General features: G+C 43.3%; 1 protein-coding gene across 2 annotated transcripts in view; it reads left to right on the top strand.

The window, feature by feature from the left end:
* The window catches only part of LOC119486223 (kelch-like protein 25), a 37116-nt gene extending 31521 nt beyond the window's left edge, over window positions 1-5595 (top strand). For both annotated transcript variants that reach the window (XM_037766179.1, XM_037766178.1), the window contains one exon: window positions 4313-5595. The gene's annotated coding sequence lies outside the window, so the exon portion shown is untranslated. The remainder of the gene's footprint in view (window positions 1-4312) is intronic.
* The last annotated feature ends 14060 nt before the right edge of the window (window positions 5596-19655 follow it).

Raw genomic sequence — 19655 nt, 5'->3', positions numbered from 1 at the left:
CCCGGTCATATGCCTTCTCCAAGTCCACAAAACACATGTAGACTCCGACATACTCCGAGGCCCCCTCCAGGATCCTTGCGAGAGTGAAGAGCTGGTCCGTCGTTCCACGGCCAGGACGGAATCCGCATTGTTCCTCTTCGATCTAAGGTTCGACTATCGGCCGAACCCTCCTTTCCAGCACCTTGGAGTAGACTTTACCAGGGAGGCTGAGCAGTGTGGTACCCCTGTAATTGGCACACACTCTCTGGTCCCCCTTTTTGAAAAGGGGAACCACCACCCCGGTCTGCCACTCCTTAGGCACTGTCACCGACTTCCACGCGGTGTTGAAGAGACGTGTCATCCAAGACAGCCCCTCCCCACCCAGAGCCTTCAGCATTTCTGGGCGGATCTCATCAAGTTGTTTGACTACCTCAGTGACTTCCACCAGGGTAATTGATGATGGTCCCCCATCAGCTTCCAGCTCTGCCTCTACCATAGAGGGCGTATTGGTCGGATTCAGAAGTTCCTCAAAGTGCTCCTTCCACCGCCCGATTACCTCCTCAGTTGAGGTCAACAATGTCCCATCCTTACTGTACACAGCTTGGATGGTTCCCCGTTTCCCCCTCCTGAGGTGCCGGATGGTTTTCCAGAAGCACTTTGGTGCAGACCGAAAGTCCTTCTCCATGGCTGCTCCGAACTCCTCCCACACCCGCTGCTTTGCCTCCGTCACGGCAGTGGCTGCTGCTCTTCGGGCCCGTCGGTACCCTGCAACTGCCTCCGGAGACCTCCGAGATAACATATCCCGGAAGGCCTCCTTCTTCAGTCGGACGGCTTCCCTGACCACCGGTGTCCACCACGGTGTTCGAGGGTTGCCGCCCCTTGAGGCACCTAAGACCTTAAAACCACAGCTCACCGCCGCAGCTTCAGCAATGGAAGCTTTGAACATCGCCCACTCGGGTTCAATGCCCCCAACCTCCACAGGGATGCCAGAAAAGCTCCGCCGGAGGTGTGAGTTGAAGATCTCTCGGACAGGGGCCTCCTCCAGACGTTCCCAGTTCACCCTCACTACGCGTTTGGGCTTACCAGGTCTGTCCAGAGTCTTCCCCCACCCTCTGACCCAACTCACCACCAGATGGTGATCAGTTGACAGCTCTGCCCCTCTCTTCACCCGAGTGTCCAAAACATGCGGCCTCAGATCAGACGATACGATTACAAAATCGATCATCGACCTTCGGTCTAGGGTGCTCTGGTACCACGTACACTTATGAGCATCCTTATGTTCGAACATGGTGTTCGTTATGGACAGTCCATGACTAGCACAGAAGTCCAATAACAAACGACCACTCGGGTTTAGATCAGGGAGGCCATTCCTCCCAATCACGCCACTCCAGGTGTCTCCATCGTTGCCCACGTGCGCGTTGAAGTCTCCCAGCAGAACTATGGAGTCCCCTACTGGAGCCCCATACAGGACTCCATTCAAGGTCTCCAAGAAGGCCAAATACTCCGAACTGCTGTTTGGTGCATACGCACAAACAACAGTCAGAGTTTTCCCCCCCATAACCCGAAGGCGTAGGGAGGCGACCCTTTCGTCCACCGGGGTAAACTCCAACATAGCGGCACTCAGCCGGGGATTCGTGAGTATCTAAGTAGTTTTGTTGCTTAATCCTAACCAAGTCTGTCTTTTCCTAAACCTAACTAAGTAGTTTTGTTGCCTAATCCTAACCAAGTTGATCTTTTCCTAAACCTAAGTATTTTTGTTGCGTATTCCTAACCAAGTTGATCTTTTCCTAAACCTAAGTATCTTTGTTGTGTATTCCTAACCAAGTTGATCTTTTTCTAAACCTAATTAAGTAGCTTTGTTGCCTAATCCTAACCAAGTTGATCTTTCCCTAAACCTAACTAAGTAATTTTGTTGCCTAATCCTAACCAAGTCAATCTTTTTCTAAACCTAACTAAGTAGTTTTGTTTGGAAAGACTGGAGCAGATATTGACACATGCATCCGTGTTGCTGGACATTTCCAGGAAAATGTACAAAAAGTCTGTTGTTGAAAGTCGTGCTAAGTGTCAAGAGAAAAAAGGGAAATTTGTATCTATGTACACAAATAGATTACATTTTGTGACTATTTCACTAGAAATAAACTATTTCAGAAAGAAGCTGATACTTGTCCCCTAGACTAAGTCAATATTTTTAACATGTTCCATGGTAAAATCAAATAAAAAATGGGGACACATTTTCCCAGTATTTGGGTCTGTGACTGCAACCGTTTTAGGATTAAGAAGCCCTTCTTCTTTAGGCTGTCAGTGTTCACCAGCTTTAAGATCACTTGTGAATATGATCGCTTTAAAGTGTCCTTGCCGCTTGTCATCCCGACTGCAGCGCACACACACACACACACACACACACACACACACACACACACACACACACACATACATATATAATCCGACATCTCTATTTTCTAGCTCCACAGCTCATATTTTCACAGCTCCTGCTCTCAAAGCTGCTTTTCTAGTCAGAATGGAACCAGTTTTAATGCAGAGCTCTTTCTTATGTTAATGCATGACAGCATATTAGTCGATGTTCTGAGACCCAACTGTAAGCTTAGCCAAGTGAGAAGCACTGAGGAAGGGTGTTTTACCATCCTGTTCCCCGTCTCACACACACAACGTATAATCTGTGTGTGTCTTTGAGTTGTGTATCTGACACTGAAGAAGACTTTCTCTCCGAATAGTGTGCTTAATGCTTACAGACATCCATGTTTATTTCTTTTTGTGCTTATTCTGTTTTTCTGTTTACCCCAGTCTGCACACTTGGAGTGGTTTCTTCAGTGTTTGTGTGTCCATGTTGTGTGTCAGTGTGCGCGCTCATGCATGTGTGAGTCCTTTTAGGGATTAAGCATTGTGTTGGAGAGCTGGCTGAGAACACGTCAAGGTTATATTACTGAGAGAGAGAATCCTACAGATACTCAGCTGAAGTGTCAGCATTTGAGGAGGAAGAGGAAAGAGAGGACAACTAAGAAGGAAGGGGTTCAGAGATGAATGAGGAAACTGAATGAAACAATAAGTCCACATTCTGCATTGTCCCATGGTGTGTTTCCAGAGGAACCATCTATACAGTAGATATAGATATTAAAACCTGTACACCATATTTTCCAGCCCATATTTCCTCCCTCTGTCCTGTATACAAGATCCTACAACTCTTAAAATGTTTTTAAAAAAGACCGTTATATTAGGGCTGTCAAAGTTTATGGGATAATAACGCGTTAACGCAGATTTGTTTTAACATCACTAATTTCTTTAATGCATTAACGCAACGTGCAATTTTGAGGTGGTATCGGGCTCGTCGTTCAGGGTCTGCCGCTGGTCCTCCATGAAGGAGTCCTGCTGGACCACCACAGCCTAGAGGCAGGAGGAGATGAATTAGAGTGAATGTGAGGTATGAACGTGTGTGGTGTCTCTTTACTGGAGGTGTGTCTCTGGTACCTGCAGTGAAATGGTAAATGGTAAATGGACTTGCATTTATATAGCGCTTTTCTGGTCCTTCGACCACTCAAAGCGCTTTACGCTACATGTCAGCATTCACCCATTCACACACACATACACTGATGCATAGGCTGCCAAGGTGCCAACTTTGCCCATCAGGATCTAATCTAAATACTCATTCACACACCGATGGCTATGCCTTCGGGAGACATTTGGGGTTAAGTATCTTGCTCAAGGACACATCGACATGTGACCCGGAGCAGCCGGGGATAGAACCACCGACCCTTCGATTGGTGGACAACCTGCTCTACCCTCTGAGCCACAGCCGCAGCATGTAGCCTGTTCTCTTCCATGATATAGCCTAGCTTGTTAGCCTTGTTAGTCATGGTAGCTTTGAGCTCAGTGGGTGTGTTTCAGCAGCCAGGCTTCATTCGGCCCCCCTCAGCTCCATCCACACTCCACCTCCTGGCCCATTTCTGGTTTAGCCGGATGGCGCCTGCCGGAGCCCCATTTTGAGCTTCATTTTTGCTCTTCAGACACCCATGGGTGCAATCACGGAGACTACGTCCTTATTTCATACAATCTATGGGGTGTTGTGATATACTGGTATTGACGATAACTGTAACATTTTAAAACTAAAATATTGATATCATGTTAATAATAAACATATGATAATACAGTGTTAATAACACAGCACCTCTTAAATAGAGTTTGTCGGCCAATTTCATTATAATAAGCATGCGAGCCAACCGTGGACTGAGTGGAGACACTGATGACCAACATGTTCTTTGACTGAGGACAGTCCTAATCTTTCTCTCTCGTCTCCCTCCTGTCTTCCCGTCTTTTTCAGATGTTGATGTCCTCTGAGAAGGACTCGGACCGGAGGAGAATCTCCGAGACTCCACCCTGCAGTCAGCAGCCGGCTGAGACTGGAGCTCCACACAGGACCAATCCTTACAAAAACCAAGCTGCACCTCACAGACTCTGAATCAGTCCTGAGCAGCCTGAACAGCACAGCACCCAGGTCTTAACACACAGAGAGAGACTTCATCTCCACACGATGCTTCCTAAATAATGTGATACTCCTCAAACAGACACTTTGATGAACCTGACTGATTGAGCTCATACAAACACATGAGTGATTTTTGGGGGGTTGTGTGTGTTTGTCTCATGTTTCTTTAATGTCTTATTAGTCATGATTTCAATACTAAACCATTCCAGTCAATGATGACCACATTTACATACTTAAAGGCAGGGTTGATGATGTTCTCCAGTATCCACTATCTGTTATATTGGTTGAAATGCTCTTTACCCCCCCGACAGCGATCCATTACTGATGAGCTCTGAAAAAGGAGCGGAAAAGAGCCGTCATCTGTAGCTGCTGTAATCCTGTAAAAACATCTACCAATCACTGCCTCGAGATCCGCTTGGAAAGAACCAATCAGACGCCTCCCAGCCTCCCTGCTCGTACTCTAACCTTGGTGTGCACCGGCCTGAACTCAGCGCGTTGTCGCCGTCGCACGTTTCCTGGAGAATGGAAGAGAAAAGTCAGCCCTGCAGTAGCACTGCCGCGGTTACTGGTCATGAGGTAGCGTTGCTGAGTTGAGGTCCTCTCTCCGCTCTGTGGCGGTGAAGTAGTTACGATGTGACAGTGCTTTTGCACGTGTGTGGGGGGCGTTGCCTTGGAAGGAGCCCTGAGGGGTAGGGGGGGGGGTTTAGACGGAGGTCCTGAGGCCATGCTACTTTCACATTATGCTAGCTTTCCTACATCATCGACCCTACCTTTAAGTGGTTTCCCTCGAAAAATACAAGGAAATGAAAGCAGGTCCCAGTGTCCTGTGAACCTAAATCCAGTTCTTATTTCAGCTTGCAGTACACACACTGACTATATTTTCTAGTATTACTACCACGTCTGCATACAGTGTTATTGAAGGGACTGGGTTTGAGAGTTTGAGAAGCTGCTGTCTCTATCATCTACATTAAGAAAAGTCTTACTAATTTGTCTATGGGTTTACATTTACCAGTGGATCAGTACATCAGGTAACCATCAGTGTACGCCAAGACAAGCATTAGATTGGACTTCTTTTTTAATGAACTATACTCAGTGGAATACCGTAGTTAATTATTTGTAGTTTCAGGTGTTATTTGTCTGGTGTTTGTCATATCAGAAGCTCTGCAGTTGCATCACAAATGTTGAGAAAATAATATACAGTTGACACAAGAACAGCTGCATATAGACGGGTTTGTGTGTAACGTCATCACAGAGATGAGCTCAGCTAGGGGGCAGAGAGAACGGCATGTCTATTAGAACCAAGCTCTAAAGCAGAGATGACCAGGACTTGTTGTGCAGTAAACTGCACCAACCACAGAGAAGATGGATGTAAGATGTTTAATATTGAGGGGATCACATGACTTTACTAAAAACAGAAGGAGATTATGGATCCAGGCCTGATGGGTAAAAACATTCTAGTCCCACAGCGCTAGCAGAGCAGCGGGTGGTCATGGCGAGCTGTCATGCTCCACAGATCGATAGAAATGAACTGATCAACAACAAGGTGATCGACCCACACTCTAAGGAAATATTTATACATATTTAGTGACTAATTATACCTTCAAACTTCAAAGTTCTGCAAGACTTCGTTAAGGCTCTAAATTCGGCGGGGAAAGATCACTCTGGTACGCCGTAGTGTTACATTTTCAAGGGAAGACGTCCGGTAGTCTACTGGGGCCGCCGCTCCTCCTCCCCCGCCCTCACAACAACAAGCCGCCATGGAAGCTAACGTTAGCTAACGTTCGTTTCAATTTGAATTGGTCATATCAGCAATATGGTGCCTTCAAATGAAACTGGTGAGCTCGTGTTTACAACACGGGAAATCGTGTACACGATATGCTTGGCGTTCAAGTGGTTAAGTGGTGAGAACACCGCAGCTAAGCAACAGCAATATTAACGTTACTGTTGGCGTCTAGAAGCTACAGAGGCTAACAATTTAGCAAGCTAGCAAGCGTGTAACATAATGCAGTAAATGTAAAGACATAATGAACGAGGAGAAAGATGAGGCTGTTGGGAATATCAACATTTTCCTCAGACATATTATACAATTAAGAAGAAAAACAATATACCACTAAAATTACAATATATGAAGTTATTATGCACCGAAAAATGAACTTCCATGGCCTCCGCCATTTCTCACAACGTCAATAAACACGTCACAAGTCGTGAACTCTGAGCTTTCAGAAACTTTCTGCTTCTGAGGTCGTGAATAGGACAAGAGGGGGGACGTTGGTGTGGACTCTTCTGGTGAACACAGTAAACACCACCACATCTGAAGGCACCAATACTGTATTGACTTTTGGTGTTACATTTCCGACTGAGTGCTAACCGCTAACGTTAGCTAGCAACCAGCAACATGCTATTTAATAGAGAGCCATCAGGGGTCTGATGTTGATGTTCAGCTGCCCGACATACAAAGACTTGCTGTGTGACCGCTTCCACTAATAACAAGACCAAAATCCACATGGCCAGTTTTATATCAACGTTAACGTTGACAAATCACTGAGTAAAAAGTGTCTGGCGGCGGCGTCCATCAAGAGGGACTCGCGTAACTTGAACTCCGACCGGAGTGTCAACCACACAGACCCTGGTCCCCCAAGTCACATCACACTGATGTCTGATCTAACATTACCCATTTCATAACAGTTGATAATAATAAACAGATCTCATACTAATGGGTCATATGATAACGGGATCTGGTGGTCGGACTCTGCAGGGGTCTAGTATAGTCAACTAGAACGTACAAACAATGAGAAATCTACGTTGTAAAAGCAGTTCTGCCCCCTAAATGCACACACACCCAGTAATGTATGTATACCTGAAACCCGTCTATAGAGCTTGAAAAACCAACAATGATGATCATGTTAAAGCTAAACATGAATACACATCCGTGGTAATTAGGTTATTTTCACCAAAAATTGATCCATTACTAAATACTCAGCAATTGACTTTCTAAAAGTCCAACCAGTCCTGAAACGGGTCATTGCTGCGTTGTTCAGACCTTATCATTCATTCATTCACTGCTCAGTACGGGGAAGTCTATATAGCAGACTGTATGTCCTCTACCTAGGGTGGAATCATTCTCACTAAACATGCAGACAACACTACAGTGAAGAGTGAACGTTTCAGACCAACACTGATGTTAAAGTGGCAGTCTCCAACATTTTCATTTAAATATCGGGGAAATCTGTGAATGTCACCACAGACACCCAGTTCATTATACTGCAAATATACAAATATTGCAATACTTTCCTCAGTGGGCCATACACTCAATCACCATCGTGTTACCTCAGTTGGCGACAGATAGTGACTTAGCAGACATTTATTTCAATGAAAATCTTCCAGATTGCCGCTTTAACTGTCAACTTTTAGCCAGAAAAACACAAACTCAGCACTGAAAAATGCAAAAACTAATCATGTGTCTTCAATACCGATGAGAGTCAAATCATAAGTTGAAGGTTGTCCCCCACTAAAAATATTTGAGGCGTGACTTTATTCTTTATTATAAATTCAACTGTTACCATAAGATGACAGGCCAGGTTGCTGTAGCATGATGAGTTGGATCTTATGGCCCACTGAGTTTCTCTCAGTCAGCTGAAGTGCCAATAGAGACAGAGTGTAACGCATCAACCACCCACCGGAGGGGAAAACAATCACACACTAATCAGAAGATCGGCGGTTCGATCCCCGGCTCCTCCAAGACGCATATCAAAGTGTCCTTGAACAAGATACTGAACCCGAAGGCTGTGCCGTCGGTGTGTGAGTGTGTGAATGATTAGATTAGGATCTGATGAGCAGGTGGTACCTTTTATTGCAGCCTCTGTCATCAGTGTGTATACAGTATGAATGTGTTTGTTAATCGAGGCCGGTTCTAGGCAGGGGCTCGATGCTCCGCCAGCCCACCAACGCCAAGTAGGCCGTCCTCCCTTCACCCTGAATTCATAAAATAAAAAGTGATTTAGTTCGTCTTCGTTGATTCAACCAATCATTAATATACCCCATCGTAATGATGTTTGACTAATATCTGATTGGTTGGTTTGGCCCGATAAAACGTGGATAGAGAGAGCTGATATGTTGTTGATAAACACTTCATTCCAACTGGACAGAAACAAAGTAAAACTCACCTAAACCGTCGTCGTTACTGTTTCCAACAATCACCAAGTGAGCTTCGGAGTTTAATGTGAAAAAACGCTGAATCTACAGGTGTCCCCCCCTCCCTCTGGGAAGTCCCTTCTGGCTGATCGGAATCCTTCAAAATATTCCTGAATCCGGATCATGATCCGGATCACCACCAAAATCTAATGGATTGTTCATTGTGCCACAGCCCATCCCTCCAAAGAAAAACAAAACAACATAACCTCCTTCCTAGGCCTTCGGCCTTGGCAGAGGTAATAAATTGGGTATTACTAATTTGAGGCAACAAATCAATAGTTGACACAAGATAGTCAAAATAATTCCAATATTAAAAGTTATTCTAAATCCATCCATCCATCATCTGTAGCCATGTATCCCGTTCAGGGTTGGCGGGGGGAGGGGAGCTGATCCCAGCTGACAGTGGGTGAAGGCGGGGTACACCCTGGACAGGTCTCCAGACTATCACAGGACTGACACATAGAGACAGACAACCATTCACACTCACATTCACACCTACGAGACATTTAGAGTCAACAATGAACCTATCCTCCATGTCTCTGGACTGTGGGAGGAAACCTGAGAACCCGGAGTAAACCCATGCTGACATGGGGAGAACATACAAACTTATTCTAAATCTACTGTGGTAAATAAGACGATTTATCATCCGTCTGCCTCTCTCTCTCACATACAGAGTGAGAGAAAGGACAGTTTTATTGGAAGTGACAAGGAGGCTTCACCTTCACATGATGAATTGTTTTCCCTCTGGGTGTGGGGGTGTCTCTATACAGAAACTATTTGATGGTGATGTGATGAGTTCTTGGTGAAGACGTACTCAAAACCATAGTGTCAACATAGTCTTTTAACTTAATGCTGTCCTTTTGGGTGATGAGGCTGCATCCAATATAGGGTGAAATATCTCTCAAAGTCTGGGGTGGAGATGCAGTATCAGATCTCAGCTGGTGCCTGGTGAAGTCTGGATGTGTGCCCACAAACCTTTGAAATGACAGTAATTCTTACTTTTACCTTTCCCCAGTGCCAGAAAGACCTTTGCTGAGCTCTAAAACAACATTTTCCAGTCATTTCCGTAAATGCTTTTATGTGCTAAAATAATATAAAGGCACTGGAATCACTTTTGGGAGCATGATCTGTGGATTTAATTAAAATACACATAGTTTGATATCTGGAGTTGCACACTCCGTTGTACTTCCAGTAGCATGTTTCAGTGTTGAAGGAACGTGTGGAAGTCAGATAGTAACACTAGTGTTGTGGCACTGGGCTGTTGGTGTCACATCAGTCATGGGGATTTCATACATCATGCTATTTGTCTTTTTTATAGGACAAATATGAGAAGCAAAGAACAGTCTCATGTATAGTGTGTCCTGCAGAAACCATCACTGCCAACGAGCCGTTTGAACTCTAAACTGATTCTTTTTTTCTGTAACACCTATGCACTTTTGATATTTCTCAATGCATTCATCAGCTGTGGTGTGTCTTTGTCCCACAAGTGTGAAATATGTTCTACATGCTGGAGATAACACCAGCTGGCACAATATGAAAAAAATGGCACAAAATGGATGAACAGGATTTGTGCAGGGCACAGATGCATCATGGCTGAAATGTTGTATTGTCTCTGTGATACAGTATTTACTGATGTTGTAAGTCCTTTGCACTTGTCCCCTGTGCAGCTGTTAAAAGAGCTGCCGCGAGGAGTGTAGAAATCTCTGACTTTAATTTGCCTCGAGTTGAATCAGTTTCTGGAGTTGGATTTCAGCTACTGCACAGACAGCCCTGTCTCCTACAAATTACATTCCAATACAACTAATCTGCATTCTCAATTACATTTGTACATAAACGTATTTTGTCGCGGATTACGTTTGTCTATGACGTATCACAAATAGTCTGCGGAAGGCCGCAGCAAGTGACATAGTACAACGAGCAACGTGCAGAGCAGGTGATGTAGTATATTGAGCGATCGTTGCTGAACGTTATGTGGTATAATAATGTGTATAACAAGCGAGAAAGGCCACTAAGGGCGGGGCGGGAGGGGTGGTGGATCGGTCAAACAATCCTGACTTTCCCCCAGGATACCGCTGTCCGTGTCAATGTTCACGTCATAGACTGAGTATAAAGATGGATGACGCATCTCCACCTCCTCCCACTGTACAGAAGTGAAGCCAAAATATTCCTGATACGGGAGCAGCCATCTTGAGGTTTTGACGTCATTTGGAGCCAGAGTCTGCGCAGTAGTTGTCAAACTTATCAGAAAAGTGAACACTTGAACAAACATCAGCGTGATAAGAACTACCTAAAATGACAGAAACCATCTTTGGGAAAATGGATTTGCTGTGTACTTTGACTTTTTAGTTTGGTCCATGTCCCATCTGCTAACATGGAGGAGGCGGGGTTTATGAGCTATACTGCAGCCAGCCACCAGGGGGCCATCCAGATGTTTTGGCTTCACTTTTGGGAGCTGTCATATCGTCCATCTTTATATACAGGCTATGGTTCTTTGATTTTAAACTAAACCATGATGTTTTTGTACTAAACTTAATCAAGTAGTTTTGTTGCCTAAACCTAATGTAAAAGTGTTCTTGCGTTTTTTTGTTTTGTTTTGTTTCAATTTACAACATTAACCACATGTTTAAAACTGTTTAAAACTGCAACCGTAATCTGGAAGAAAATACATTTCCCTCAAAACATACACGAGAATGTGGTTTAGTTGTATGGCAACATCATTTCGTAGGAGACAGGGTTGGCACAGAAGTGAAGAGATGTTCCAAAATACTCTTCATCTGTTCTTTAGAATTTGAAGAAGTGAGAAGTAACATGTTTTTGAAAGAACTGAAGATTTTTGAAATGATATGGAAAAACTAAAGAAACTGCTGTTGGATACTGTATGTTTTTACTGCTGAAAATAAACATTGACTCACTTTTTAAACTCTGTGTACCTCTTGAATGGGAAGAGGATGATGAAAGCATTTCCTACTTAATGTTGGAAACATTAATTTGTGTTTTTTAATGCGTCCACGCGACAGCTGTTGCTGGAGGCATTATGTTTTCGGGTTGTCCATCCGTGCGTCCGACCCATTTTCATGAACGCTATATCTCAGAGAGCCTGGAGCGAATTTCTCCAAATTTGGCACAAACATCCACTTGGACTCAAGGATGAAATGATTCGATTTTGGTGGTCAAAGGTCAAGGTCACTGTGACCTCACATCCGTCCTATTCTGCTGAGATCTCAGGAGGGAGCCTGGAGCGAATTTTTCAAATTTGGCACAGACGTCCACCTGGACTCAAGGATGAACTGACTAGATTACAATTAATACAGTTTCACATAAATGTCCAATTGGATGAAATGATGAAGTGATTAGTTTAGTATGTCATAAAAAGCCATACAAATTTAATAAAAAGTCATAGTATAGTATGTCATAAAATTCATTAAAAAAAAAAAGTCATAGTATAGCATGTCATAAAAATAGTCATAGTATAGTACGTCATAAAAATGTCACAAAAAAGTCATAGTATAGTATGTCATAAAAAATGTCATAAAAAAGTAATAGTATAGTAAGTCATAAAATTAATAAAAAATAAAATTAATATCTATCTCACAGATATTTTGAGCCCTTTATGCACATTTTCCCTAATTCTGCATTTTTGCAGACTTTGCCTGGGGAAATTACCCACAATTCATAGCGCTGTGAAGTTAAATGTGGGGTTACCTGGGGAGGTCTGGAAGCGGTAAAAAAAATAGAAATGGTAAACAGACATGGGAGGAGAAACTGTGTTGGAGAAGAAAAAATGATTCAATTGCCTATTTGACCTTCACCCTTCATCCACTCTCAATTCAACTTATTTTTATATATCGTCAAATCATAAAAGAAGAACACACATATACACACTTCTCCCTTTCTCTTTACATCCACCCAGCCCCCCCCCCCCCCTACCCGCGTGCATTATACATGGTTGTTCCTGTCTATAAATATCCAACATGCCAGGAGGAGCCTTACAGTGTATGTTGTGTGTGATGGGTTTGTTTGGCTGAATAGGAAGTAATGGGGGTGAAGTTCACCCAAAAATCTCAATTCATATGACATACAGCACTAATTCAAACAGCCATAAATGAATATGAATGGATTCAAGGTGCTGTGTGTCAGAGACGTCCTAAATCCACCTTAGTGAGTAAGTTAGACATTATGATGTTCCGGACCTTTACTTGAGGAAATTTTCTCTAACTGGACCATTCTGAATTTTAATTGAATACCCCTGACCTAGACCAACGAGCCACGAAAGGCATTTCCTGCCAGGTTGCAACTGTGAGAATTTTCCTCGGGGTACAGCTTTTACAGTTTCCATTGTTGGATTCATCTATTTTCCGCCGCTATCCAGGTCAGGTTACAGTGGAAGCAAGCCGGGTAAAGCGATCCGGATGCTCTCTTGATCCCAACTCATTCCCAGGCCAGATTGGATATGCAGCCATTCCAGTAAGTTCTGGCCGTGCACTGAGGAGTGGACATGTTCTGTATATTTCCCAAATGACTTAAGTGGTACCTTAAAGGAACAGTGTGTAACATTTTTATACTTCTTACCTTGGACGTATGCAAGCCTTAACCGTCTGTAGTAATCTCTAGGATTTTCACTACGGGAATGTTTAATTTGAAGGGCTGCAAACATCGCTGAGGTCACGTCAGCAGTAGAAGAGAGTTCTTCTATTGGTGCACGACGGAGCTCACTATAGTCCTTTCTGACACTGGGAGGTTGTGACTGTATCTTAACTGTAACTTTCTCCCTTTGGGTTGCATGTGGCAAGTCAATTAGATTGTGATCTAATTCCCTAAAATAGTCATCAATGTGATGATCACAGTTGTTTGGATCAAAATGTTCAATGTCCTTAGCTTTAAACTCAAGCACTTCATGGCGGGGACACTGTGGGGTACTTCCTGGTCAAGGCGAGACTTAGTGCAGGGACAGACTAGGTACGTCAGGAGCGCGAGGCGGCCGCGTGATTCACACGTCGGGTGTTCAGACCAGCTGCGTTTCTGCTGCTGCAGCTGCTGCTGTCAGCCCTTTCTTTCTACATAGATTTTGCCTTTCATAATGGCCATTTAATTTCATTATAAATATCATTTATATTTATTTTAGACAGAGAAAGGTTAAGAAACGTGTGGTATCTGTAAATAATAATAGTAATAATGCACAATTAAAACACCGTACTATATTCATTCATGGAGCACTCCAAGTCACTGCATGTTCTAGAACACTGTCCTGCACATATTTCAGAATAAAAGCCTTGTGTTAACAAATTAAGGAATTCTGTCCACAGAAAAAACGCTTGAGTGCTTTTATTTTGAAATGAAAGCAGGAAGTGTTGATTTAAAAATAAATCTTTACTTTTTTTCATGCCTGTAACATATTCTACAGATACAGACATGTAAACTGTAGTAATGTTGCTGATATGATGTTAATATACAGTCAGTAGATCACCTTCACTGTCTGTTGCTGTGAACCGCATGGCTCACGTCAAAAATAGGTGAGACCTTGGAACTCTCGAAGAGACGCGTAGCTGAGACGCAGCCGAGCATCTCACGCCCAGCTGTATGGCTGCTCTAACCTGTTAACACGGACGCCAAAATAAAATAAAAGGTAATGCAGCCGCCACGCGCTGCTCACGCGGCCGGTCTGTCCTGGGCTTTAGCTAGCACTTCCATGGACGTGTGCATCACATGCTACAGCTCTCTCTGGTTGAGAGGCAGAGGCTGAACAACTGTCATCACTCTTGTGGAAGAGAGGAAAAGAGGCTGAACAGGCTGAACCTTCAGGATGAAAGTGCACAGATGAAGGTGTCATGTCTCAGTGACTGAGAAGAACACGGGGCAGGATATCTTCCTGTCTCCTCACTGTCTGTTTCAGAAAGATTGGAGGTCAGGTAGAATAGCGTCCGTCGGATTGTTAAGAGGTTAATAAGACAGCCAGATAGGAAATTCAGCTCATTAGTGTTTATGAAAGACACTAACACACACACACACACACACACACACACACACTCACGTGCCTTTATGCTTGTTTTATTGTAGTTTAATGCTTAGAATTGCTTTTTGCTGCCGTTTGTTGTCTTCGAATATTATTGATAACTAATTACCATTGCTTAAGTATTATTGATTATTGATTGATGAGTTGGACCTGAAGAAGTACAACACAACAGTGGAGGGACAACTGAGACTGATTCCAGCTGCGAGGAACTGCAGAAAGGCTGAGTAAGTCCAGATGTGTTTAACATTGTAAATCAGTGTATATTAGTAGTTAAGTTATTAAAATATACACACTATAAAATTCTTACTATCCTTCAAATAGTGTTCCACATTTTATTTATTTACTACATAAATGATGTCAGTTGTATTTTGTCACAGTTGTTCTTGAGTTGTTTCAAATGTTGAGTGCTAAAAATGTTGATTTTTCCGTTGGTTGTGTTTCTAGCTGTCAAGGTAATGAACACAGTTCTATTCAGGGTATTTCTAATAACTATTAGATTTAACAGTTTCTTCTATTTATCTTTCTTTGGGTGATGGAGGCAACATGCAAACCTGGTAAAACAAATGAAGGACTTTAGAGGTGGTTGTGGTTTCACACCAGCATTTTACCACAACATATACAGATGCAGCCACCTAGAATTTCCCCTCCCACCGTGATAGGGCCCAGGCCGATCCGTGACGGGTCTGGGCTGGAACCATGCTGGGTCCTAGGCTGAAAGGAAGTCCCTCGTGATGACGTAGTGAACGTGAGGCCGATTCCCAACGCCCCCATGGAGCCATATGTGGAAACCAGTTGCAGTGGTTTATCTATCCACCAGGTGGAGCAGTGGTTATCAAAGCTGAAGCTGCCGTATACTACACCTGAAATCAGCAGTTAAGTACTTTTCATACTGTATGTTGATGTAAAGTGTTCCAGCAGCAGGAGGACCTGTGGTATCTCTCTTTCACACACCGCGGGTGAAGCAGTCTGTCACTGAAGGAGCTTTTTAATATCGCACAGGGGGAAGAAGCGCCTTTTGTAGTCCATCTTGGGAACATTGTAGTTTTTTCACAGCAGAGCCACGTCACTAACATCCGCTGCCGTCGCCATGTAAATGCAGTCGGATTCTCTTAACACTACGGTTGTCTTTTCCTAAGTTCTCCTGAATTCTCCTTCACATCTTTCCTTGACCTCATGATGTTTTCCATCGAGGTCAAGGAAAAGTGGTTAGGAAAAGACATTAGGACTTCATTTTTTTACCACAGCCTGGCTCGTGTTTTTATGTTACCTGAAGGCCACGTAGTTCTCCGAACACTTTTGTTTAATTGCAGTACCGTGAGTCGCAGAGTGCAAAACCGTAGTACCGCCAGCCGCCATCTGACTTCCGTTGCTCCTAAAGTAGAGTTAAAGATGACCTCTGAGCGAGACGAATGGCGTTACCACGTTTTTGTACTCATCGGCTCACGTTACTGCAGTCTTGGAAAGGGAGGGGTAAAAGGAGGGGTACTCAGTTGGTTGCAATCTGCAACCACACCACTAGATGGCACTACATCCTACACACTGTACCTTTAAACATGTAGGCGCAACAGTTCTTTTCTACGTATATCCAGGACTCCATCAAAAGAACCACACAACATGCGTTGCATCATGACAAACAGCATACTCATTTATTGGAGAGAAAATGACTGTACATTTTAAAAACAGTAAGAGGATAGATAAATAAAGCTTTATTATTTATTAAAAAAAAAAAACAATCATCCAACTAAACAAAATCCACAGTTATCAGTACTTTGGAAGTTCAAATTTGTACATAAAACATATTTACAAAATTTGTTGCTTTGCCCTTTTTTCTTTGTACATAAAATTTGAAAAAAATAAACTTTGTACCTTTTGTTTTTAGTACAAATACATTTCAAAAAGCCCACAGTGTAAAAACTGTAAGGTCTAATGTGAAATTCCTTATGAATGGTTTTAGTAAAATTCTAGTGCACGCTGAATGGGAACAATGTGGAGGAGAAGAGAGCCAGGCCTCCCAGCCTCTAACCACCACTTAACTCTATGTGATTTAGCTTATTTCATTTCAGGCATCCAAAAGCTACAGATTGTGTATTGGACTATACATGGAAACAAAGGAGAACAGCCCTACATATACATCCTCTAACTGGACTCATATCCACTCATTAAAATGACAGAAAAATTAAACTCAAGGACACGGAAACCCACTGAAGGACGTCACTTTGGGGGGTTGTCTGGATCAGAGAGGAGCTGGATGAAAAGTGTAAATTGGTATTTAAACTATTCTCCCTCCTCACAGCAGGACTCTGGCCGCCACCATGTAGCAGTGCTGCTGTGATTTATACCGAGATATCCTTTGTGCCTTTAGCTTGAATGTAGAACAGTGTTGAAAAAGATAAAATGATGGGTTTTAGTAAATGAAAGAACTTCTTGTTTCTTTTTTAAGGAGGTGAATAGATTTGGACTACGTGCTTGTTAATCTTTATAAAGCTTTAGTGACAAACACCATGTATCTGTAAGAATTTCAAAATAATCATTCAATAGTCATTAGACACAAAAATACTTGTGGCACATCCTGATCCAAAACATTAAACACAACGAAAATAATAAATTAACAGGGTTTGTAATCTAACATCTCAGACATTTCTCTTTAAATTGTATAGTTTTCTGATTCATTTCACAACATTTCATTTTCTGCTCACACATGCAAGGCTAAATCACTATGTCAGTCTAACTGAGATTCCAATCAGCCATTTGTTTTGCATATCACAGTGATTTTTACTTTTATTGTTAATATTTTTATCACTGAAAGGAAGAAACAAATCCATCAGAAATGCTCCTTTAGCCTAAATGTAGCTTAACAGCTAAGAACAGAGATTGCTTTGTTAAAACGACTACATGACTTAGTATGTGACCCATGTTAATATTTGCAGGTACATCTTTAAGCAGTGTGCCACAGCTGACTAGCTAATTAGCTCTGTAGTCTTCAAACTGGTGTTAGCGGTAAAGGTTTCTCTGGTGGATGTTTGTTAGAAAGCTTGTTTAGCAAGACGTGTGTTTGTAGAGGAGGAGGAGACATTAGCTAGGAAGATAAAGTAGGTTGTTGTTCAGCGTCTGTGGCTACTGTTAGTCAGGGTCCTGATAGAAAAGTGATGCTTAAAGCTTTAAGCAAATACAGTGTTAAAGTTCTTTGTAGATTGAGAATGGTTAATGCACCAGGGGCACTAACGTTAAACCAGAAACTATCAAAATTGCCCTTTTTGATTTTTCTTTTTTCAAAAGAGAGCATAGAGCAGCTGAATTACAGAGCAGGTCTGTATGCTGGAGCACAAAAAACCTGAAGGCACTAATGTTTAGATCCTGCTATCATTTGGTGGTTTACTAAATGGATTTCTACTCTGATGAACTATTAGATAACACATAGGATAAATGTCAGCATTTAAGAGAAAAAAGAAAATCCGTTTCATGTTTTGTGACAAGAGCGTCGCCATGTTGCAGGACGTCATGAGGTTGGTTAGCTCGGCTGAGTTACACAGATACAACGGTAGAGACCGTTAAAGACGGAGACTGAGGAGACACAGGACAAAAGAAAACTAAAGAGGGGACACTATGGTATTGTTCCTGGAGGTAAAGATTAGTTTTACAATCTCTGATCACCTGTCTCTGTCTCCCCATCTCCCGTCCTCTCCCCTCTCTAATCACCTGTCTCTCCTCCTCTGCTGTCTCATTCAGACCGTTCAAAGACAGGGTCACTAAGAAAATAAACGCTGAAAGCACTACTTTATTCTGAAACCCACGTTATAGCGTTTGTTTACGGAACTTGTCGGAAGCTTCTGTAGCTAGCTAGCTAGGGATGGGCAAGTTGGGAGTATAACCGAGTTAGATAGTTAGTACAACTTATCTTTACATCCAGGAACAATACAATAGTGTCCCCTCTTTTGTTTTCTTCTGTCCTGTGTCTCCTCAGTCTCCGTCTTTCACGGACTCTACCGTTGTATCTGTGTAACTCAGCTGAGCCAACCAACCTCATGACGTCACATGCTAGAGTCCTGCAACCAAGCCTCCAGGAAAAGCACTGGGCTGTGAAGCCAATTTATCGGTACTACAACCTCCGTGTCCGTCACGTGATGCCATTGGACCCAAAAAGACTTTCCCCCATAGACTTACATTGGGAAAGAGACGTCTGTAACTCAGAGGATCATTTATTTTGAGGTGAATCAACTCCCCAGTATGAACACTCTAATAGTCCTTATTTAAATCAGTCCTTCCTCCGTTCATGTCAATGAGACCCAGACCGAGGCTGTTAAAGGAGTTGAAGGAGCGAGGGCCAGGAGGAGGAGTTAAAGGAGTTAGGGCTGGGAGGAGGAGTTAAAGGAGCGAGGGCTGGGAGGAGGAGTTAAAGGAGGAGGAGTTAAAGGAGGAGGAGTTAAAGGAGCGAGGGCTGAGAGGAGGAGTTAAAGGAGCGAGGGATGGGAGGAGGAGTTAAAGGAGAGAGGGATGCGAGGAGGAGTTAAAGGAGCGAGGGATGGGAGGAGGAGTTAAAGGAGCGAGGGCTGGGAAGAGGAGTTAAAGGAGGAGGAGTTAAAGGAGCAAGGGCTGGGAAGAGGAGTTAAAGGAGCGAGGGCCGGGAGGAGGAGTTAAAGGAGGAGGAGTTAAAGGAGCGAGGGCCGGGAGGAGGAGTAAAAGGAGGAGGAGTTAAAGGAGCGAGGGATGGGTGGAGGAGTTAAAGGAGCGAGGGCTGGGAGGAGGAGTTAAAGGAGTGAGGGCTGGGAGGAGGAGGAGGAGTTAATTCCTTTAACTCTACTGCTCCTGCTCTATGGCCCAATGGATGAGGAAGATCACCGGATGATCCGGGTACTTTATCACTCTGCACTCGAGCCATGTTGTCTTCATGCTCCACTGAGACACTCTTGATAGGAATGAACGGGAGCCTCTGACGCTGTATCCACTCCTCTTTATATATCCATGACTGCAACATGGCGGTGC

This window comes from Sebastes umbrosus, chromosome 4 (assembly GCF_015220745.1).
Source record: "Sebastes umbrosus isolate fSebUmb1 chromosome 4, fSebUmb1.pri, whole genome shotgun sequence".
NCBI classification, from domain to species: domain Eukaryota; kingdom Metazoa; phylum Chordata; class Actinopteri; order Perciformes; family Sebastidae; genus Sebastes; species Sebastes umbrosus.
This window is presented reverse-complemented; position numbering and strand designations above follow the sequence as displayed.